Below are 25,676 nucleotides of genomic sequence, written 5' to 3'. Positions count from 1 at the left end.
GTGCATATAAGTCCTGCAAAACAATCATATATTGCGTCACTGTCTCCCTCTCTTTCTGCATACGACTAAACATCCGGGTTCTCAGCTCTCCTACATCAGTCGGGTCTCCTCCAGGATCTTTAACACCCTGACAAAGGTATTTTGTTGTCCCGGGGGTCTTAACATCACGGAGTCCCGGGCCTCCCTGTCCAATGCCATTAGGGCCACCTCGGCCTCCAGGTCAGGAGTCATCGGGCGCATCATAAATAACCCCCACATTCGTTCTACCCAGCTCCACAGCATGGTATTGCTGCCTGTGAACCGGGGCAGGTTGCTTAACATAGCCCCTAGAGATAAGCTGGCCTGGGGCCCACTCTCGCCCCCTTGGTCTGCAGCTTCCCCGCTCATGCTCGGAGACTGCATCCTGCCGACTACACCAAATGTAGGATTCACAGGTACGCAGGATGCAGTGACAAGACGGAGCAAGCTTAAATGCAATTTTTATATAAGGGCTATTTGAGTAACTAGCAAGCTGACAACAGTTGTCCTCGCAGGGATACAAACAATAATACACAATATTAACTACCTGGTCGGAACCGGTAGCTATAAGGCCCGCGGTAAGGCCGGCTATCAGTCCAAGAACTATAACTAGTTAACTACGACGTGTCACTTATCCTTCTCTGACGTCCGGCAGAGTGGTTGTAGATGTCTATCCGGCGTCTCAGCCGCTGGGCCCAGCCGACAAGGAGTTGACGTAAGTTTCTAGAGTTTCTACGCAAAGGTGGAGCGAGGGCACAGCAGGCCCCTGAAGAGTTCCCCAGCGCTGGGCCTCCTGGCGGAGGGGAGATGGCAGCGGCCGGGGGCCTGGACGTATAGGCCGCGGCCGTGGGCTGGAATCGGGCAGCAGCGGCTGCGGGTGGCAGCGGGCAGGCCGCAGCCGCAGGTCTGGGTGTCGGGAGCGGGAATGCAGTCGTCCGGTCGACGTCCCCCTGCTGGGCTACTCGGTACCGTCTGCTTCCTAACACCGGTGAGTCCCTGTCATACTTCTGGTAGACGCTCGCTCCCTCTGGCTCTCTGGTGCCACCTAGGTTCCTGCTTCCTGCTGCTTGTCTCTCCTCGTCGAGTGCCCCCTGCTGGTCGTGTGTGTTCCTTTTATAGTAGCCCCGCCCCCATGCTTTCTGGAAGAGTCTCTGTCCCACCTGCTTATTCCTTCCCCTGGAAACAAACCCCTCGGGAACCTTGGTGACAGCCCCCTTAGTTCCGGCCCGGGTACAAAGCGGGGGCTCCCTCACCTACAGGTGTGTGCCATGTCACTGGTGGTAGATGGTGGGCACTGTTATATTACAGGACCCTGGGTAGATATGTATCATGACACTGGGGGAAGATGGCGGGGCACTGGTATATTACAGGACCCTGGGCAGGTGTCTGCCATGACACTGGTGGTAGCTGGTGGGCACTGTTATATTACAGGACCCTGGGCAGGTGTGTGCCATGACACTGGTGGTAACTGATGGGCACTGTTATATTACAGGACCCTGGGCAGGTGTCTGCCATGACACTGGTGGTAGATGGTGGGCACTGGTATATTACAGGACCCTGGGCAGGTGTCTGCCATGACACTGGTGGTAGCTGGTGGGCACTGTTATATTACAGGACCCTGGGCAGGTGTCTGCCATGACACTGGTGGAAGATGGTGGGCACTAGTATATTACAGGACCCTGGGCATGTGTCTGCCATGACACTGGTGGTAGATGGTGGGCACTGGTATATTACAGGACCCTGGGCAGGTGTGAGCCATGACACTGGTGACAGATGGTAGGCACTGGTATATTACAGGACCCTGGGCAGGTGTGAGCCATGACACTGGTGACAGATGGTGGGCACTGGTATATTACAGGACCCTGGGCAGGTGTGAGCCATGATACTGGTGACAGATGGTAGGCACTGGTATATTACAGGACCCTGGGCAGGTGTGAGCCATGACACTGGTGACAGATGGTGGGCACTGGTATATTACAGGACCCTGGGCAGGTGTCTGCCATGACACTGGTGGTAGCTGGTGGGCACTGTTATATTACAGGACCCTGGGCAGGTGTCTGACATGATACTGGTGACAGATGGTAGGCACTGTTATATTACAGGACCCTGGGCAGGTGTGAGCCATGACACTGGTGACAGATGGTGGGCACTGGTATATTACAGGACCCTGGGCAGGTGTGAGCCATGATACTGGTGACAGATGGTAGGCACTGGTATATTACAGGACCCTGGGCAGGTGTGAGCCATGACACTGGTGACAGATGGTGGGCACTGGTATATTACAGGACCCTGGGCAGGTGTCTGCCATGACACTGGTGGTAGCTGGTGGGCACTGTTATATTACAGGACCCTGGGCAGGTGTCTGACATGATACTGGTGACAGATGGTAGGCACTGTTATATTACAGGACCCTGGGCAGGTGTGAGCCATGACACTGGTGACAGATGGTGGGCACTGGTATATTACAGGACCCTGGGCAGGTGTCTGCCATGACACTGGTGGTAGCTGGTGGGCACTGTTATATTACAGGACCCTGGGCAGGTGTCTGACATGATACTGGTGACAGATGGTAGGCACTGTTATATTACAGGACCCTGGGCAGGTGTGAGCCATGACACTGGTGACAGATGGTGGGCACTGGTATATTACAGGACCCTGGGCAGGTGTCTGACATGACACTGGTGGCAGATGGTGGGCACTGGTATATTACAGGACCCTGGGCCCTGGCAGGACGTGTGTGAGGTGAGCTCCTGTGATAGCACACTCAGGTGGGGGGTAATGTCACGTCCTCCTCCCCACCAGTGCAGGGATTTCTCTATTTTCCTGGCTCCTCGCTGTTGCTATGGCTATGACCATTCCTGCGACGCAACACCCATGTGACCTGCTGCACGATGGCTGCTGTGATGGGAGGTATGTCATCTCTCCGCGATGTGCAGCGGCGCAGCCCGACACAGGCAGGATAGAGCAGAGCGCAGCATGCAGGCCGCGGGCAGGACGGGCGGCTGCTCTGTGAGAGGCGTGTGTTAGCGGGGCCGGGCACAGGGCACGGCTGCGAGGAGGACGCGCTGGTGGCGCCCGGCCTGGTCGCTCATCCTGGCACCGGTGCGTATTCTACTGCATCATACATCCGGGCACCGGGCAGTACGGAGTCAGCCGTGTACTGAGGCTGGGAGGAAGGAGGGCAGAGGCTGGGAGGGAGCCGGGCAGAGGCTGGGAGGAAGGAGGGCGCCAGGCAGAGGCTGGGGGGAAGGAGGGCGCCGGGCAGAGGCTGGGAGGGAGCCGGGCACAGGCTGGGAGGGAGCCGGGAACAGGCTGGGAGGGCGCCGGGCAGAGGCTGGGAGGAAGGAGGGCGCCGGGCAGAGGCTGGGAGGAAGGAGGGCGCCGGGCAGAGGCTGGGAGGGAGCCGGGCAGAGGCTGGGAGGGCGCCGGGCACAGGCTGGGAGGGCGCCGGGCAGAGGCTGGGAGGGAGCCGGGCAGAGGCTGGGAGGGCGCCGGGCACAGGCTGGGAGGGAGCCGGGCAGAGGCTGGGAGGGCGCCGGGCACAGGCTGGGAGGGAGCCGGGCAGAGGCTGGGAGGGAGCCGGGCAGAGGCTGCTGAAGGACAGGTTATGGATCAGTGACCCAGACATTGTAACATTCACCATATGTAGACGCTTCTGTCAGAGGATCCGAAGCCACAGCTGTGTCCTGGAGTGTCTGCCCTCCACATACATCACATACGGGGCTATAGATAGAGCACACATATATACATCACATACGGGGCTATATATACAGCACACATATATACATCACATACAGGGCTATAGATACAGCACACATATATACATCACATACGGGGCTATAGATAGAGCACACATATATACATCACATACGGGGCTATATATACAGCACACATATATACATCACATACAGGGCTATATATACAGCACACATATATATACATCACATACGGGGCTATAGATAGAGCACACATATATACATCACATACGGGGCTATATATACAGCACACATATATACATCACATACAGGGCTATAGATACAGCACACATATATACATCACATACGGGGCTATAGATAGAGCACACATATATACATCACATACGGGGCTATATATACAGCACACATATATACATCACATACAGGGCTATATATACAGCACACATATATATACATCACATACGGGGCTATAGATAGAGCACACATATATACATCACATACGGGGCTATAGATAGAGCACACATATATACATCACATACAGGGCTATAGATAGAGCACACATATATACATCACATACAGGGCTATAGATAGAGCACACATATATACATCACATACAGGGCTATAGATAGAGCACACATATATACATCACATACAGGGCTATAGATAGAGCACACATATATACATCACACACGGGGCTATAGATAGAGCACACATATATACATCACATACGGGGCTATAGATACAGCACACATATATACATCACATACGGGGCTATAGATAAAGCACACATATATACATCACATACGGGGCTATAGATACAGCACACATATATACATCACATACGGGGCTATATATACAGCACACATATATACATCACATACGGGGCTATATATACAGCACACATATATACATCACATACGGGGCTATATATACAGCACACATATATACATCACATACAGGGCTATAGATAGAGCACACATATATACATCACATACGGGGCTATAGATAGAGCACACATATATACATCACATACGGGGCTATAGATAGAGCACACATATATACATCACATACAGGGCTATAGATAGAGCACACATATATACATCACATACAGGGCTATAGATAGAGCACACATATATACATCACATACAGGGCTATAGATAGAGCACACATATATACATCACATAAAGGGCTATAGATAGAGCACACATATATACATCACATACAGGGCTATAGATAGAGCACACATATATACATCACATACAGGGCTATAGATAGAGCACACATATATACATCACACACAGGGCTATAGATAGAGCACACATATATACATCACATACGGGGCTATAGATACAGCACACATATATACATCACATACGGGGCTATATATACAGCACACATATATACATCACATACAGGGCTATAGATAGAGCACACATATATACATCACATACAGGGCTATATATACAGCACACATATATACATCACATACAGGGCTATAGATAGAGCACACATATATACATCACATACAGGGCTATAGATAGAGCACACATATATACATCACACACACAGGGCTATAGATAGAGCACACATATATACATCACATACGGGGCTATAGATACAGCACACATATATACATCACATACGGGGCTATATATACAGCACACATATATACATCACATACGGGGCTATAGATAGAGCACACATATATACATCACATACGGGGCTATATATACAGCACACATATATACATCACATACGGGGCTATATATACAGCACACATATATACATCACATACAGGGCTATATATACAGCACACATATATACATCACATACGGGGCTATAGATAGAGCACACATATATACATCACATACGGGGCTATATATACAGCACACATATATACATCACATACAGGGCTATAGATAGAGCACACATATATACGTCACATACAGGGCTATAGATACAGCACACATATATACATCACATACGGGGCTATAGATAGAGCACACATATATACATCACATACAGGGCTATAGATAGAGCACACATATATACATCACATACGGGGCTATAGATAGAGCACACATATATACATCACATACAGGGCTATAGATAGAGCACACATATATACATCACATGCGGGGCTATAGATAGAGCACACATATATACATCACATACGGGGCTATATATACAGCACACATATATACATCACATACGGGGCTATATATACAGCACACATATATACATCACATACGGGGCTATATATACAGCACACATATATACATCACATACAGGGCTATATATACAGCACACATATATACATCACATACGGGGCTATATATACAGCACACATATATACATCACATACAGGGCTATAGATAGAGCACACATATATACGTCACATACAGGGCTATATATACAGCACACATATATACATCACATACGGGGCTATAGATAGAGCACACATATATACATCACATACAGGGCTATAAATACAGCACACATATATACATCACATACGGGGCTATATATACAGCACACATATATACATCACATACGGGGCTATAGATAGAGCACACATATATACATCACATACGGGGCTATATATACAGCACACATATATACATCACATACGGGGCTATAGATAGAGCACACATATATACGTCACATACAGGGCTATAGATACAGCACACATATATACATCACATACAGGGCTATAGATAGAGCACACATATATACATCACATACAGGGCTATAGATAGAGCACACATATATACATCACATACGGGGCTATATATACAGCACACATATATACATCACATACAGGGCTATAGATAGAGCACACATATATACGTCACATACAGGGCTATAGATACAGCACACATATATACATCACATACGGGGCTATATATACAGCACACATATATACATCACATACGGGGCTATATATACAGCACACATATATACATCACATACGGGGCTATAGATAGAGCACACATATATACATCACATACAGGGCTATAGATAGAGCACACATATATACGTCACATACAGGGCTATAGATACAGCACACATATATACATCACATACAGGGCTATAGATAGAGCACAAATATATACATCACATACGGGGCTATATATACAGCACACATATATACATCACATACAGGGCTATAGATACAGCACACATATATACATCACATACAGGGCTATATATACAGCACACATATATACATCACATACGGGGCTATAGATACAGCACACATATATACATCACATACGGGGCTATAGATACAGCACACATATATACATCACATACAGGGCTATAGATAGAGCACACATATATACGTCACATACAGGGCTATATATACAGCACACATATATACGTCACATACAGGGCTATATATACAGCACACATATATACATCACATACGGGGCTATAGATACAGCACACATATACATCACATACAGGGCTATAGATAGAGCACACATATATACGTCACATACAGGGCTATATATACAGCACACATATATACATCACATACGGGGCTATATATACAGCACACATATATACATCACATACAGGGCTATAGATAGAGCACAAATATATACATCACATACGGGGCTATATATACAGCACAAATATATACATCACATACGGGGCTATATATACAGCACACATATATACATCACATACAGGGCTATAGATACAGCACACATATATACATCACATACGGGGCTATAGATACAGCACACATATATACATCACATACGGGGCTATAGATACAGCACACATATATACATCACATACGGGGCTATAGATACAGCACTCATATATACATCACATACAGGGCTATATATACAGCACACATATATACATCACATACGGGGCTATAGATACAGCACACATATATACATCACATACGGGGCTATAGATACAGCACACATATATACGTCACATACAGGGCTATATATACAGCACACATATATACGTCACATACGGGGCTATATATACAGCACACATATATACATCACATACAGGGCTATATATCCAGCACACATATATACATCACATACGGGGCTATATATACAGCACACATATATACATCACATACAGGGCTATAGATACAGCACACATATATACATCACATACGGGGCTATAGATACAGCACACATATATACATCACGTACGGGGCTATAGATACAGCACACATATATACATCACATACGGGGCTATAGATACAGCACACATATATACATCACATACGGGGCTATATATACAGCACACATATATACATCACATACGGGGCTATAGATACAGCACACATAAATACATCACATACAGGGCTATAGATACAGCACACATATATACATCACATACGGGGCTATATACAGCACACATATATACATCACATACGGGGCTATATACAGCACACATATATACATCACATACGGGGCTATATACAGCACACATATATACATCACATACGGGGCTATAGATACAGCACACATATATACATCACATACGGGGCTATAGATACAGCACACATATATACATCACATAAGGGGCTATATATACAGCACACATATATACATCACATACGGGGCTATAGATACAGCACACATATATACATCACATACAGGGCTATAGATACAGCACACATATATACATCACATACGGGGCTATAGATACAGCACACATATATACATCACATACAGGGCTATAGATACAGCACACATATATAAATCACATACGGGGCTATATATACAGCACATATACATCACATACAGGGCTATATATACAGCACACATATATACATCACATACGGAGCTATATATACAGCACACATATATACATCACATACGGGGCTATATACAGCACACATATATACATCACATACGGGGCTATAGATACAGCACACATATACATCACATACGGGGCTATAGATACAGCACACATATATGCATCACATACAGGGCTATAGATACAGCACACATATACATCACATACGGGGCTATATACAGCACACATATATACATCACATACGGGGCTATATACAGCACACATATATACATCACATACGGGGCTATATATACAGCACACATATATATACAGTGGGGAAAAAAAGTATTTAGTCAGTCAGCAATAGTGCAAGTTCCACCACTTAAAAAGATGAGAGGCGTCTGTAATTTACATCATAGGTAGACCTCAACTATGGGAGACAAACTGAGAAAAAAAAAATCCAGAAAATCACATTGTCTGTTTTTTTTTCATTTTATTTGCATATTATGGTGGAAAATAAGTATTTGGTCAGAAACAAAATTTCATCTCAATACTTTGTGATATATCCTTTGTTGGCAATGACAGAGGTCAAACATTTTCTGTAAGTCTTCACAAGGTTGCCACACACTGTTGTTGGTATGTTGGCCCATTCCTCCATGCAGATCTCCTCTAGAGCAGTGATGTTTTTGGCTTTTCGCTTGGCAACACGGACTTTCAACTCCCTCCAAAGGTTTTCTATAGGGTTGAGATCTGGAGACTGGCTAGGCCACTCCAGGACCTTCAAATGCTTCTTACTAAGCCACTCCTTCGTTGCCCTGGCGGTGTGCTTTGGATCATTGTCATGTTGAAAGACCCAGCCACGTTTCATCTTCAATGCCCTTGCTGATGGAAGGAGGTTTGCACTCAAAATCTCACGATACATGGCCCCATTCATTCTTTCATGTACCCGGATCAGTCGTCCTGGCCCTTTTGCAGAGAAACAGCCCCAAAGCATGATGTTTCCACCACCATGCTTTACAGTAGGTATGGTGTTTGATGGATGCAACTCAGTATTCTTTTTCCTCCAAACACGACAAGTTGTGTTTCTACCAAACAGTTCCAGTTTGGTTTCATCAGACCATAGGACATTCTCCCAAAACTCCTCTGGATCATCCAAATGCTCTCTAGCAAACTTCAGACGGGCCTGGACATGTACAGGCTTAAGCAGTTGGACACGTCTGGCACTGCAGGATCTGAGTCCATGGTGGCGTAGTGTGTTACTTATGGTAGGCCTTGTTACATTGGTCCCAGCTCTCTGCAGTTCATTCACTAGGTCCCCCCGCGTGGTTCTGGGATTTTTGCTCACCGTTCTTGTGATCATTCTGACCCCACGGGGTGGGATTTTGCGTGGAGCGCCAGATCGAGGGAGATTATCAGTGGTCTTGTATGTCTTCCATTTTCTAATTATTGCTCCCACAGTTGATTTCTTCACTCCAAGCTGGTTGGCTATTGCAGATTCAGTCTTCCCAGCCTGGTGCAGGGCTGCAATTTTGTTTCTGGTGTCCTTTGACAGCTCTTTGGTCTTCACCATAGTGGAGTTTGGAGTCAGACTGTTTGAGGGTGTGCACAGGTGTCTTTTTATACTGATAACAAGTTTAAACAGGTGCCATTACTACAGGTAATGAGTGGAGGAAAGAGGAGACTCTTAAAGAAGAAGTTACAGGTCTGTGAGAGCCAGAAATCTTGATTGCTTGTTTCTGACCAAATACTTATTTTCCACCATAATATGCAAATAAAATGAAAAAAAAACAGACAATGTGATTTTCTGGATTTTTTTTCTCAGTTTGTCTCCCATAGTTGAGGTCTACCTATGATGTAAATTACAGACGCCTCTCATCTTTTTAAGTGGTGGAACTTGCACTATTGCTGACTGTCTAAATACTTTTTTTCCCCACTGTATATCACATACGGGACTATAGATACAGCACACATATATACGTCACATACGGGGCTATAGATGCAGCACACATATATACATCACATACGGGGCTATATATGCAGCACACATAAATACATCACATACAGGGCTATAGATACGGCACACATATATACGTCACATACGGGGCTATATATACAGCACAAATATATACATCACATACGGGGCTATAGCTACAGCACACACATATACATCACATACGGGGCTATATATACAGCACACATATATACATCACATACAGGGCTATATATACAGCACACATATATACATCACATACAGGGCTATATATACAGCACACATATATACATCACATACCGGGCTATATACAGCACACATATATACATCACATACGGGGCTATATATACAGCACACATATATACATCACATACGGGGCTATAGATACAGCACACATATATACATCACATACGGGGCTATATACAGCACACATATATACATCACATACGGGGCTATATATACAGCACACATATATACATCACATACGGGGCTATAGATACAGCACACATATATACGTCACATACAGGGCTATATACAGCACACATATATACATCACATACGGGGCTATATACACAGCACACATATATACATCACATACGGGGCTATATACAGCACACACATATACATCACATACGGGGCTATATACAGCACACATATATACATCACATACGGGGCTATAGATACAGCACACATACATCACATACAGGGCTATAGATACAGCACACATATATACATCACATACGAGGCTATAGATACAGCACACATATACGTCACATACAGGGCTATATACAGCACACATATATATACATCACATACGGGGCTATAGATACAGCACACATATATACGTCACATACAGGGCTATATACAGCACACATATATACATCACATACGGGGCTATATACAGCACACATATATACATCACATGCGGGGCTATATATACAGCACACATATATACATCACATATAGGGCTATATATACAGCACACATATATACATCACATACAGTGCTATATATACAGCACATATATATACGTCACATACAGGGCTATATACAGCACACATACATCACATACGGGGCTATATACAGCACACATATATACATCACATACGGGGCTATATATACAGCACACATATATACATCACATACGGGGCTATATATACAGCACACATATATACATCACATACGGGGCTATAGGCACAGCACACATATATACATCACATACGGGGCTATATATACAGCACACATATACGTCACATACAGGGCTATATATACAGCACGCATATATATGTCACATACGGGGCTATAGATACAGCACACATATATACGTCACATACAGGGCTATAGATACAGCACACATACAGTGGGGCAAAAAAGTATTTAGTCAGTCAGCAATAGTGCAAGTTCCACCACTTAAAAAGATGAGAGGCGTCTGTAATTTACATCATAGGTAGACCTCAACTATGGGAGACAAACTGAGAAAAAAAAATCCAGAAAATCACATTGTCTGTTTTTTTTTCATTTTATTTGCATATTATGGTGGAAAATAAGTATTTGGTCAGAAACAAGCAATCAAGATTTCTGACTCTCACAGACCTGTAACTTCTTCTTTAAGAGTCTCCTCTTTCCTCCACTCATTACCTGTAGTAATGGCACCTGTTTAAACTTGTTATCAGTATAAAAAGACACCTGTGCACACCCTCAAACAGTCTGACTCCAAACTCCACTATGGTGAAGACCAAAGAGCTGTCAAAGGACACCAGAAACAAAATTGTAGCCCTGCACCAGGCTGGGAAGATTGAATCTGCAATAGCTAACCAGCTTGGAGTGAAGAAATCAACTGTGGGAGCAATAATTAGAAAATGGAAGACATACAAGACCACTGATAATCTCCCTCGATCTGGTGCTCCACGCAAAATCCCACCCCGTGGGGTCAGAATGATCACAAGAATGGTGAGCAAAAATCCCAGAACCACGCGGGGGGACCTAGTGAATGAACTGCAGAGAGCTGGGACCAATGTAACAAGGCCTACCATAAGTAACACACTACGCCACCATGGACTCAGATCCTGCAGTGCCAGACGTGTCCCACTGCTTAAGCCTGTACATGTCCGGGCCCGTCTGAAGTTTGCTAGAGAGCATTTGGATGATCCAGAGGAGATTTGGGAGAATGTCCTATGGTCTGATGAAACCAAACTGGAACTGTTTGGTAGAAACACAACTTGTCGTGTTTGGAGGAAAAAGAATACTGAGTTGCATCCATCAAACACCATACCTACTGTAAAGCATGGTGGTGGAAACATCATGCTTTGGGGCTGTTTCTCTGCAAAGGGGCCAGGACGACTGATCCGGGTACATGAAAGAATGAATGGGGCCATGTATCGTGAGATTTTGAGTGCAAACCTCCTTCCATCAGCAAGGGCATTGATGATGAAACGTGGCTGGGTCTTTCAACATGACAATGATCCAAAGCACACCGCCAGGGCAACGAAGGAGTGGCTTCGTAAGAAGCATTTCAAGGTCCTGGAGTGGCCTAGCCAGTCTCCAGATCTCAACCCTATAGAAAACCTTTGGAGGGAGTTGAAAGTCCGTGTTGCCAAGCGAAAAGCCAAAAACATCACTGCTCTAGAGGAGATCTGCATGGAGGAATGGGCCAACATACCACCCACAGTGTGTGGCAACCTTGTGAAGACTTACAGAAAACGTTTGACCTCTGTCATTGCCAACAAAGGATATATCACAAAGTATTGAGATGAAATTTTGTTTCTGACCAAATACTTATTTTCCACCATAATATGCAAATAAAATGAAAAAAAAACAGACAATGTGATTTTCTGGATTTTTTTTTCTCAGTTTGTCTCCCATAGTTGAGGTCTACCTATGATGTAAATTACAGACGCCTCTCATCTTTTTAAGTGGTGGAACTTGCACTATTGCTGACTGACGAAATACTTTTTTGCCCCACTGTATATACATCACATACAGGGCTATAGATACAGCACACATATATACATCACATACAGGGTTATAGATACAGCACACATATATACGTCACATACAGGGCTATATATACAGCACACATATATACATCACGTAGAGGGGTATAGATACAGCACACATATATACATCACATACAGGGCTATATATACAGCACACATATATACATCACATACGTGGCTATATACAGCACACATATATACATCACATACGGGGTCAGTCCAAGCCTGTGTGTGCGGTATATAGCCCTGTATGTGACGTATATATGTGTGCTGTATCTATAGCCCCGTATGTGATGTATATATGTGTGCTGTATCTATAGCCCCGTATGTGACGTTTATATGTGTGCTGTATATATAGCCCTGTATGTGATGTATATATGTTTGCTGTATCTATAGCCCTGTATGCGATGTACATATGTGAGCTGTATCTATAGCCCCGTATGTGACGTATATATGTGTACTGTATATATAGCCCCATATGTGACGTATATATGTGTACTGTATATATAGCCCTGTATGTGACGTATATATGTGTGCTGTTTCTATAGCCCCGTATGTGACGTATATATGTGTGCTGTATATATAGCCCTGTATGTGAAGTATATATGTGTGCTGTATCTTTAGCCCTTTATGTGATGTATATATGTGTGCTGTATCTATAGCCCTGTATGTGACGTATATATGTGTGCTGTATCTATAGGCCTGTATGTGACGTATATATGTGTGCTGTATCTATAGCCCCGTATGTGACGTATATATGTGTGCTGTATTTATAGCCCTGTATGTGACGTATATATGTGTGCTCTATCTATAGCCCTGTATGTGACGTATATATGTGTGCGGTATATATAGCCCTGTATGTGACGTACAGCACAAGCCAAAAGTTTGGACATACCTTCTCATTCAAAGAGTTTTCTTTATTTTCATGACTATGAAAACAGTAGATTCACTCTGAAGGCATCAAAACTATGAATTAACACATGTGGGATTATATAATTAACAAAAAAGTGTGAAACAACTGAAAATATGTCTTATATTTTAGGTTCTTCAAAGTAGCCACCTTTTGCTTTGATTTCTGCTTTGCACACTCTTGGCATTCTCTTGATGAGCTTCAAGAGGTAGTCACCGGAAATGGTGTTCCAACAGTCTGGAAGGAGTTCCCAGAGATGCTTAGCACTTGTTGGCCCTTTTGCCTTCACTCTGCGGTCCAGCTCACCCCAAACCATCTCGATTGGGTTCAGGTCTGGTGACTGTGGAGACCAGGTCATCTGGTGTAGCACTCAATCACTCTCCTTCTTGGTCTAATAGCCCTTACACAGCCTGGAGGTGTGTTTGGGGTCATTGTCCTGTTGAAAAATAAATGATGGTCCAACCAAACGCAAACCGGATGGAATAGCATGCCGCTGCAAGATGCTGTGGTAGCCATGCTGGTTCAGTATGCCTTCAATTTTGAATAAATCCCCAACAGTGTCACCAGCAAAGCACCCCCACACCATCACACCTCCTCCTCCATGCTTCACTGTGGGAACCAGGCATGTAGAGTCCATCCGTTCACCTTTTCTGCATCGCACAAAGACACGGTGGTTGGAACCAAAGATCTCAAATTTGGACTCATCAGACCAAAGCACAGATTTCCACTGGTCTAATGTCCATTCCTTGTGTTCTTTAGCCCAAACAAGTCTCTTTTGCTTGTTGCCTGTCCTTAGCAGTGGTTTCCTAGCAGCTATTTTACCATGAAGGCCTGCTGCACAAAGTCTCCTCTTAACAGTTGTTGTAGAGATGTGTCTGCTGCTAGAACTCTGTGTGGCATTGACCTGGTCTCTAATCTGAGCTGCTGTTAACCTGCGATTTCTGAGGCTGGTGACTCGGATGAACTTATCCTCTGCAGCAGAGGTGACTCATGGTCTTCCTTTCCTGGGGCGGTCCTCATGTGAGCCAGTTTATTTGTAGTGCTTGATGGTTTTTGCCACTGCACTTTGGGACACTTTCAAAGTTTTCCCAATTTTTCGGACTGACTGACCTTTATTTCTTAAAGTAATGATAGCCACTCGTTTTTCTTTTCTTCTGCACAACACAACTGATGGTCCCAACCCCATTTATAAGGCAAGAAATCCCACTTATTAAACCTGACAGGGCACACCTGTGAAGTGAAAACCATTTCCAGTGACTATCTCTTGAAGCTCATCAAGAGAATGCCAAGAGTGTGCAAAGCAGTAAGCAAAGCAAAAGGTGGCTACTTTGAAGAACCTAGAATATAAGACACACAGTATTTTCAGTTGTTTCACACTTTTTTGGTAATTATATAATTCCACATGTGTTAATTCATAGGTTTGATGCCTTCAGAGTGAATCTACAATTTTCATAGTCAAGAAAATAAAGAAAACTCTTTGAATGAGAAGGTGTGTCCAAACTTTTGGTCTGTACTGTATATATGTGTGCGGAGTGTCGGACTGGGGTGCCGAAGGCCCACCGGTAACCAACTCTAGGGCCCCAGTTTTCAGCTAAATGCAAATGTGAGATTATTCACGCATGAAAGCTGTGATTAAAAATCATGGTTATTCTACAAAATATTGATTTCTGAACTCTTCCTGAGTTAAAACATTAGTATTGTTGTTTCTAAATTATTATGACCTTGTTTTCTTTGCGTTATTTGAGGTCTGAAAGCACTGTTTTTTTTTTTTTCAATTTTGACCATTTTTCTTTGTCAGGAAAAAAAATACAAAATTTATTGTTTGGAAATTCGGAGACGTTGTCAGAAGTTTATAGACTAAAAGAGCAATTTACATTTTACTCAAGAGTATACCTATTAAGAGAAAAATCAGACAAACTGAACATTTGAAAGTGGTCTCTTAATTTTTTGCCAGAGCTGTATATATACACAGCACACACACATACGGTATATATATATATATATATACACACACACGTCATATCAGGGTGGATAAAAATCTTGATTTTTTTAAAAAAATCAAAAAAATCAGATTTTTTTGATTTAAATCAGATTTTTTTGATTTAAATCATTTTTCTTTTCATAGACTTTAACCATCCCAGTAAAATGTCTGTTAAAAAAATAGGTTGTAAATTAATTGCCAGACTTACCACTAGTACTAGGCTCCTGGTGCATAAGAAGCTGTGGGGGTTCATTGACATTAGTTGTATCACTATCAACATCTTCATTTCCCTTCTGGTTGCAGTTTTCATAATGTGATTTCAAACGGCAAACAAGTCCTTGGATATCCTTTTGACAGTATTTGCACTTTGCTCTTGCACCTTTCTTTCCAAGATCTGCTGCTGGCATCTCAACAAAATGAACCCAAATAGGGTCTCTCTTACGACCTGCTGCCATGGCTCACACAGCTCACTTATGAAGTTTGATTGTTACTACAGCCTGAGCCAAGCACTGCTGATGTTACTACAGCCTGAGCCAAGTACTGCTGACTATCCAACAAGTTTGGGCATGTCAACTGAATGCAGGGAAAAAGAAACTAAACCAAAACTGAAACCAAGCTAGAAGTGTGGAATTAAAGGGGCAGTATGAACAAAATGTGGAGGCTATTAATAGTTTATATAATTAAGACATGCTGCTTTTAAACACCTACCTATTGCCATATAGTAAAACAAAAAAGATTTTTACTTACTTTGGGGTCCCCCCCTCACCCTGGCGTTAGATCGTTGCCCCTAGTTTCGTCCGTGTAACTATGGGCGCACATGCACACTGCTCTCACTTCTCATTTTAATCGTGATTTATATTAAAAAAAAACCTTTTGATTTAAATCATGATTAAAATCATGATTTAAATCGATCCGATTTAAATAGAAAAAAATCTTTTGATTTAAATCGTGATTTAAATCATGATTTAAATCGGCGTGATTTAAATCAATCCACCCTGCGTCATATACAGGGCTAAATACATACAGCACGCATATATAAATTGCATGTGCTGCCCCGGTTGAGCTGTCTTCCCCCTGTGCTCTGTCTCTCTTACCCCTGTGTCTGACCGTGTACAGAACATACCACAGCTCCTGGGTAGGGGAGGAAGCAAGAGACAATACTGACATTACAGCAGGGGATCACAGAGGATACATTTTGTGAGGTAAAATATTGTTTAAAAGCAGTCAGTGAAATATTTTACCTCACAAAATGAATCCTCTGATCCCCTGCTGTAATGTCAGTATTGTCTCTTGCTTCCTCCCCTGTCTAGGAGATGTGGTATGCTCCGTACACAGGTCAGACACAGTCAATTTTTTAAATGAACGTTCGTTCTTGGGAAAACCCTTTTAATGTGACCGGCTTCCTGAGCCTGTAGACACGTCATGCATCTGCCGCCGGGATCAGCCGAATGATTCACTGCGCCTGCCCGGAATTCGCTCAAGCGCAGTGCAATGGTGTTCCACTGGCGGTACCGCACAAAAGTCTGCATGAGTGTGAGTGAGACTGAGTGTGTGAGTGTGAGAATGTGAGTGAATGAGTGTGAGTGAGTGTGTGAGTCTGAGTGTGTGTGGTGCGTACGGCGTATAGAGTGTTTGTGTGGTGCGTACGGCGTATAGAGCGTGTGTGTGTGTGGTGCGACCGTATTCGGCTGGTCGTACCGTGCAATTGGTTGGTACCAGCAGCAGTTTCCATATTGAGACACCCATCACTTGGGTGTCCCAATATGGCGGTCGGTGAACTTCCTCCGCTTGGAATTCTGGGAAACGGTGACATCTGGACAGAACAGGAAATTAAAACATTACAAGGCAATTATGTAAATAGATGCCATGTGTAGCAGAGCTGGGCATCTTTCTTTGTGTTCCTTGTGAGCACTATATTGCCTCCATATTAATCATAATCATGATGACTGTGGCAGGGCACAGATATGAGCATGGACTGATGAGAACTTTCTATTATTTCTGCTGAGGCAAAAAAAAAAATGAACAGTATGAGACTACCATGAAAATGTATATGAGGGCAGATAGGCCTCTGTCCACCGGCTGTCAGATGATGGTGGGGGAGTGTGGTGACGTCATGTGGGATTATTGTGTGCATGTATCTAGTATTACCGGACATATGTTACACACTGTAGACACGTGTAGCATAAATCTCTTAATACGAGTTTCATCTTCAGTAATTTAAAGTAAGAACATATTTGGTGTAGATTCGGTTAACCCAGAATATCACGTATTATGGATTATTCACTGGTTCTTTTGCTCCTTCTCACTTAGTTTGTGAGATTCCAGATTATTTTGCTGAATTATCAGAACGTTCTGTATCTCATTGTCTATGGAGCCTAGCATTCTCTAGTTAGTTTTTATACTCCTCACAATTGAAATTGCAACCCCAATAATGAAAAAGTAATGAAATTATGGAAATCACAGGATCGATAGACAGGTTAATGATATGTAAATGCTGAAAAGATATTTTCAAAACATCTTGATTTATTCAGTATCAAGTATGAGCGCCACACGCAGAAATACCTGCACTTACAACCTTGACTGCTATCATTGAATTTGTTAATGTTTGTCTGAGGTATGTTGTGTCACAGTGAATGCACTTGGGCTTACAAATCATCAAGATCCACTGCTGGCAGCACCCGTTGCAAGTGCTGAGTAGATACGTCCCAGATGTGCTTGATGGGAGACAGGTCTGGAGAAGCTGCAGACCATGGTAGTACGTTTAGGCCATGCAGGCTGCTCACAGTAGCATGAATAATGTGTGGCTGTTATGTCTGTCATAGGCTCTGACAGGCTATCTTGGACAGACTTGGCACAAGCCACTCTGACTGGCAGATTCCAGAGAAACCCCGACACCCTTTAACTCCTGTACAGGATCTGGTCTTACACTAGCTTGCTTCCACGGAAAGGCTGCCGTCCAGAAGAGTGAACGTGAGGCAGGAAGGGACGCCAAGTATGATCCAAGCCGAGTAGTCACGTGAAGGATAAAATCAGGAGACAAGTGGATAGTCAAAATACAAGCCAAAGTCAGAACATGGTAAATACAAAACAAACCACAGGAGCCAAGTCAGGGACAATAGTACTAGCTAACCACGCTAATAACTGGCAGCTAGAGTCAGTCTGCTGAGGTTTATATAGAAGGGAGCCCACCTATGCTCCCAGCAGAGAGCTAATTACCTACCAGCTAACTGCAGTAAAACACAGGAGTATAGCAAAGGGGGAACTAGTCTCCTCAATCTGAAACTTGAACACCCACACACTGCCCGGCATCCAACAGTGACAGTAGTTTTATTGCGGTGCTGCCTAGTGACCAGGGCAGGTGTGTTCAGACACGTATGTGGCAATGGCCTGGCATTGTCATGTTGAAAAACAGTTCCTGGGACACATTGGAGAAATGGCCATTAATAACCTCATTGCTAGCAGCAAAGGTATGTAAGTGCGGGGATTCCTGCACATGAGGCTTATACTGAGTAAATACATGTAGATAAGGCCACATATTGCTTTTAAAGCTCTAACAGAATGTTGCTTGTCCAGCCTAGCCCATAAATTGTGTGATGTAATTATAAATGGGTTTCCAGATTTGGAAAATCCCTTTCCAGCGTTTGCAATTTGTATTAAAAAGCAAACTAGGTTTTACTCACTCTCTTTGGTCCAGCGCTTGTGTCTCCGCCATTGCCGATATGGCCTTCAGGGCTGACGTCATGTCCTTAGCGCTGCAGCCAATAACTGCTCTCTGAGCGCCTCATAGCGACAAACTGGGCAGAGCTGCTGCGCTCAGTTATTAGCTACAGTAGTGTCAACGTGATGTCAGCGCTGCAGCCAATAACTGCTCTCTGAGCGGCTCATAGCGACAACCTGGACAGAGCTGCTGCGCTCATTTATTAGCTACAGTGCTGTCAACGTGATGTCAGCGCTGCAGCCAATAACTGCTCTCTGAGCGCCTCATAGCGACAACCTGGACAGAGCTGTTGCGCTCAGTTATTTGCTACAGTGCTGTCAACGTGATGTCAGCGCTGCAGCCAATAACTGCTCTCTGAGCGCCTCATAGCGACAACCTGGACAGAGCTGTTGCGCTCAGTTATTTGCTACAGTGCTGTCAACGTGATGTCAGCGCTGCAGCCAATAACTGCTCTCTGAACGCCTCATAGCGACAACTTGGACAGAGCTGCTGCGCTCAGTTATTAGCTGCAGTGCTGTCAACGTGATGTCAGCGCTGCAGCCAATAACTGCTCTCTGAGCGGCTCATAGCGACAAGCTAGACAGAGCTGCTGCGCTCAGTTATTAGCTGCAGTGCTGTCAACGTGATGTCAGCGCTGCAGCCAATAACTGCTCTCTGAGCGGCTCATAGCGACAAGCTAGACAGCTGCTGCGCTCAGTTATTAGCTGCAGTGCTGTCAACGTGATGTTAGCGCTGCAGCCAATAACTGCTCTCTGAGCGCCTCATAGCGACAACTTGGACAGAGCTGCTGCGCTTAGTTATTAGCTGCAGTGCTGTCAACGTGATGTCAGCGCTGCAGCCAATAACTGCTCTCTGAGCGGCTCATAGCGACAAGCTAGACAGAGCTGCTGCGCTCAGTTATTAGCTGCAGTGCTGTCAACGTGATGTCAGCGCTGCAGCCAATAACTGCTCTCTGAGCGCCTCATAGCGACAACTTGGACAGAGCTGCTGCGCTCAGTTATTAGCTGCAGTGCTGTCAATGTGATGTCAGCGCTGCAGCCAATAACTGCTCTCTGAGCGGCTCATAGCGACAAGCTAGACAGAGCTGCTGCGCTCAGTTATTAGCTGCAGTGCTGTCAACGTGATGTCAGCTCTGCAGCCAATAACTGCTCTCTGAGCGGCTCATAGTGACAACCTGGACAGAGCTGCTGCGCTCAGGTATTAGCTACAGTGCTGTCAATGTGATGTCAGAGCTGCAGCCAATAACTGCTCTCTGAGCGGCTCATAGCGACAACCTGGACAGAGCTGCTGCGCTCAGTTATTAGCTACAGTGCTGTCAATGTGATGTCAGCGCTGCAGCCAATAACTGCTCTCTGAGCGGCTCATAGCGACAACCTGGGCAGAGCTGCTGCGCTCAGTTATTAGCTACAGTGCTGTCAATTTGATGTCAGCGCTGCAAACAAAATCAGGCATTGGGAGTAATGGTGAGGACTTGGTGCTGGCCTCAGGGGACGGTAAGTAAAGCAAACTGCAGCTGGGGGACAGGATTTTCCAAAACTAGAAAAACCAAGGGTTACTATTTACAGTAAACCATATCTTGGCACAAGTAGGAAAAATGAGAGTGAACATCAGACAATTTAAAGGGAAAGTGTCATCACAAAATGACCTATAGTGTTAGGAACGGCGGAATGCACTAAATAAAAATAATAATAAAGTGCGTTCGCCGGTCGGGGTCCACCGTGCATGTAGGTGATATAACCGCTGCTAAGTGGTGGCAGAAGCAATATGGCGGTAATGCGCACAGGGTTAAACTTCACCCAGGTGCGCAGAGCAATCTCAGTTAAGTCACAAAGATGCAAAATATCACAAGTTGAGGATCAAGAAAAGCACTTCTGAGCAACCGCGCTGCTACAGTGACACGAATTCTTCAGAAATCCATATAAATCTTTCAAGTTCTTTATTGAATGTACTCCAAAAACTACGCGTTTCGAGGAGACAAACCGCACCTCTTCTTCAGGTTACAGTACAGAGTGGGAGATCGTCCCATGAGCATGCTCAGTAGGAGGACAGAAGGACTTAGCCTCAGGAGAGATTTGCTGCAAGGCAATCTCCTCTGCAATCTCCTCTGCAGTAGATAAACAGCAGGAGACTGCAGAATGTGAGGGACTGGATCCCTGCGGAGTAAACGCAGAAATCCGACGCCTAACATATAGTTTAAATCAGGTTTTCTTGTTAGAGGTGTTTTTTTTTTTAGTTATGTTTTCAATTTTGTATTACTTTTCACACCACTAATTTTGATTTGAAATAAAGATAGTGATTTTCCAATTCTCACAGTGGCCACTGAGACTTTTTTAGTCTTATTATTCCTGTCCATTCATGAAGAGTTTTCAACAGTTTCCTTACCATTAGAGGCAGGATTACAGTGATCGGTAGCACCTCTATACAAAGCTGATAACCAATCACAATATGCGATGTCACTGCTGACCCCACCCCCTTCCTTCACAATAGCTTGAGACTCTGGTACAAAAGACAGGGCGTAGATCTGACCAATGTCTCCATGTACACGTGTTATTTCATGATACTACAGATTGCAAGCTTTCTGATTTTTATTTTTAGTTAAGATTATTATATGAAATATTAAGTGCTGTGGAATATATTGGCGCTATAGAAATACAAATTATTATGATATGGAGAAAAAAACAAAGCCAAATCGCATAATTTATTATAAATGTATACAAAATTAATAAAGAAAAAGACATTTAAACCCTGATTTAACAATAGGTCATTTTCCGATTGCGCATTCCCGTTAATTCCTATTAGGCCGGGGTCACACTAGAGAGGAATACGGACAAGTGAGAGGCATTAAAAGCACGCATTACACACGGACAAATTATTCTCTATGGGGCAGCTCCCAACAGCTGTATATTTCTCGTCTGTACTCTACGGTCCGTGCCAAGCGCAGCATGCTGCGATTGTCAGCGTACTACGCCCGTAGTACGCCAATGCAAGTCTATGGGTGCGCTAAAAATACGCATTACACATGGACCACACACGTGACTTGCGAGAAATATGCACCCAGTGTCCTGTAGAAAAGCCGGCAATTCAGTGCGCGATACAGTAAACTCACACTGACAGGTTTAATAAAGAAACGAAAGAATAGATATAGACACATAGAATACATACACTCACTGGCCACTTTATTAGGTACACCATGCTAGTAAGGGGTTGGACCCCCTTTTGCCTTCAGAACTGCCTCAATTCTTCGTGGCAGAGATTCAACAAGGTGCTGGAAGCATTCCTCAGAGATTTTGGACCATATTGACATGATGGCATCACACAGTTGGCGCAGATTTGTCGGCTGCACATCCCTGATGCGAATCTCCCGTTCCACCACATCCCAAAGATGCTCTATTGGATTGAGATCTGGTGACTGAGGAGGCCATTTGAGTACAGTAAACTCATTGTCATGTTCAAGAAACCAATCTGAGATGATTCGAGCTTTATGACATGGCGCATTATCCTGCTGAAAGTAGCCATCAGATGTTGGGTACATTGTGGTCATAAAGGGATGGACATGGTCAGCAACAATACTCAGGTAGGCTGTGGCGTTGCAACGATGCTCAATTGGTACCAAGGGGCCCAAAGAGTGCCCAGAAAAAATTCCCCACACCATGACACCACCACCACCAGCCTGAACCGTTGATACAAGGCAGGATGGATCCATGCTTTCATGTTGTTTACGCCAAATTCTGACCCTACCATCCGAATGTCGCAGCAGAAATCGAGACTCATCAGACCAGGCAACGTTTTTCCAATCTTCTACTGTCCAATTTCGATGAGCTTGTGCAAATTGTAGCCTCAGTTTCCTGTTCTTAGCTGAGAGGAGTGGTACCCAGTGTGGTCTTCTGCTGCTGTAGCCCATCTGCCTCAAAGTTCGACGCACTGTGCGTTCAGAGATGCTCTTCTGCCTACCTTGGTTGTAACGGGTGGCAATTTGAGTCACTGTTGCCTTTCTATCAGCTCGAACCAGTCTGCCCATTCTCCTCTGACCTCTGGCATCAACATGGCATTTCCGGCCACAGAACTGCCGCTCACTGGATTTTTTTTCTTTTTCGGACCATTCTCTGTAAACCCTAGAGATGGTTGTGCGTGAAAATCCCAGTAGATCAGCAGTTTCTGAAATTCTCAGACCAGCCCTTCTGGCACCAACAATCATGCCACGTTCAAAGGCACTCAAATCACCTTTCTTCTCCATACTGATGCTCGGTTTGAACTGCAGGAGATTGTCTTGACCATGTCTACATGCCTAAATGCACTCAGTTGCCGCCATGTGATTGGCTGATTAGAAATTAAGTCTTAACACACAGTTGGACAGGTGTACCTAATAAAGTGGCCAGTGAGTGTATATATATATATACACTCACTGGCCACTTTATTAGGTACACCATGCTAGTAAGGGGTTGGACCCCCTTTTGCCTTCAGAACTGCCTCAATTCTTCGTGGCAGAGATTCAACAAGGTGCTGGAAGCATTCCTCAGAGATTTTGGACCATATTGACATGATGGCATCACACAGTTGGCGCAGATTTGTCGGCTGCACATCCCTGATGCGAATCTCCCGTTCCACCACATCCCAAAGATGCTCTATTGGATTGAGATCTGGTGACTGAGGAGGCCATTTGAGTACAGTAAACTCATTGTCATGTTCAAGAAACCAATCTGAGATGATTCGAGCTTTATGACATGGCGCATTATCCTGCTGAAAGTAGCCATCAGATGTTGGGTACATTGTGGTCATAAAGGGATGGACATGGTCAGCAACAATACTCGGGTAGGCTGTGGCGTTGCAACGATGTTCAATTGGTACCAAGGGGCCCAAAGAGTGCCCAGAAAAAATTCCCCACACCATGACACCACCACCACCAGCCTGAACCGTTGATACAAGGCAGGATGGATCCATGCTTTCATGTTGTTTACGCCAAATTCTGACCCTACCATCCGAATGTCGCAGCAGAAATCGAGACTCATCAGACCAGGCAACGTTTTTCCAATCTTCTACTGTCCAATTTCGATGAGCTTGTGCAAATTGTAGCCTCAGTTTCCTGTTCTTAGCTGAGAGGAGTGGTACCCAGTGTGGTCTTCTGCTGCTGTAGCCCATCTGCCTCAAAGTTCGACGCACTGTGCGTTCAGAGATGCTCTTCTGCCTACCTTGGTTGTAACGGGTGGCAATTTGAGTCACTGTTGCCTTTCTATCAGCTCGAACCAGTCTGCCCATTCTCCTCTGACCTCTGGCATCAACATGGCATTTCCGGCCACAGAACTGCCGCTCACTGGATTTTTTTTCTTTTTCGGACCATTCTCTGTAAACCCTAGAGATGGTTGTGCGTGAAAATCCCAGTAGATCAGCAGTTTCTGAAATTCTCAGACCAGCCCTTCTGGCACCAACAATCATGCCACGTTCAAAGGCACTCGCACTCAAATCACCTTTCTTCCCCATACTGATGCTCGGTTTGAACTGCAGGAGATTGTCTTGACCATGTCTACATGCCTAAATGCACTGAGTTGCCGCCATGTGATTGGCTGATTAGAA

The 25,676-nt window shown here is 44.4% G+C and overlaps 1 protein-coding gene across 2 annotated transcripts in view; it reads left to right on the top strand.

Annotated features, from left to right (window-relative positions):
* The first annotated feature begins 2,887 nt into the window (after positions 1-2,887).
* DTX3 (deltex E3 ubiquitin ligase 3) overlaps positions 2,888-25,676 on the top strand; it is a 69,482-nt gene continuing 46,693 nt past the window's right edge. The window contains exon 1 of one of the 2 annotated variants that reach the window (XM_073576811.1): positions 2,888-2,928. The gene's annotated coding sequence lies outside the window, so the exon portion shown is untranslated. The other variant, XM_073576810.1, reaches the window with a different exon arrangement.

Source organism: Dendrobates tinctorius, unplaced genomic scaffold, assembly GCF_039654945.1.
Source record: "Dendrobates tinctorius isolate UK_male_01 unplaced genomic scaffold, ASM3965494v1 ptg000051l, whole genome shotgun sequence".
Lineage (NCBI taxonomy): Eukaryota > Metazoa > Chordata > Amphibia > Anura > Dendrobatidae > Dendrobates > Dendrobates tinctorius.
Note: the sequence above shows the minus strand (reverse complement) of the source record. Positions and strands in the feature narration are given on the sequence as shown.